Source organism: Anneissia japonica, unplaced genomic scaffold (assembly GCF_011630105.1).
Source record: "Anneissia japonica isolate Jap-2015-1 unplaced genomic scaffold, ASM1163010v1 scaffold3262_len730253_cov190, whole genome shotgun sequence".
Taxonomy (NCBI): domain Eukaryota; kingdom Metazoa; phylum Echinodermata; class Crinoidea; order Comatulida; family Comatulidae; genus Anneissia; species Anneissia japonica.
In genome coordinates this window covers 619905-620489 of record NW_022732572.1, presented here as the reverse complement: position 1 = coordinate 620489, position 585 = coordinate 619905, and positions in this window count along the sequence as shown.

Sequence of the window (585 nt, the reverse complement as noted above, 5' to 3'; positions counted from 1 at the left end):
CGAGCGTACAAAATGATCGAGAGTGTGTTGTGTTTCAGTGTTTACCAACTCGATCAAGCGTGAAAAAGTTCAAGTTCATAATGAAATTTGCTTTCCCGGTAAAATTAATAAAAATACTATACTTAACCATAAGATACAAATAGAAAAATATTAAATTAATATCACTCCCTCCCTCATCAAAAAATTGATGAGGAAGGGTGGGGAAGGGGTTTTTTTGGGGTTTTTTTTGGGGGGGGGGAATTCTGATATGGGTGGGCCTATTTAAATAAAAGAAACATAACTAATTTGAAGAGAAACTTAACCTTTTTTTACAACAAAGAAAGATGCACATTTGCATGTTTGGTTAAAACGTTACATTTAAAGTCAGGCTCCGGAGGAAAAAAAATTTTTGATATGTTGTAGAACTGATTTTTCTAAGACAGAAAAAAGTTATTTGACGAGAAACTGGGGAACGGTGAATGAGATACAGATTTTTAAATATTTAAATACTGGGGGAATAAGGTGTAAAAATGGGCAGTTACGCCCCTTTTTCCCCCAGTTTTTAAATATTAAAAAATCTGTATCTCATTCACCGTTCCCCAGTCA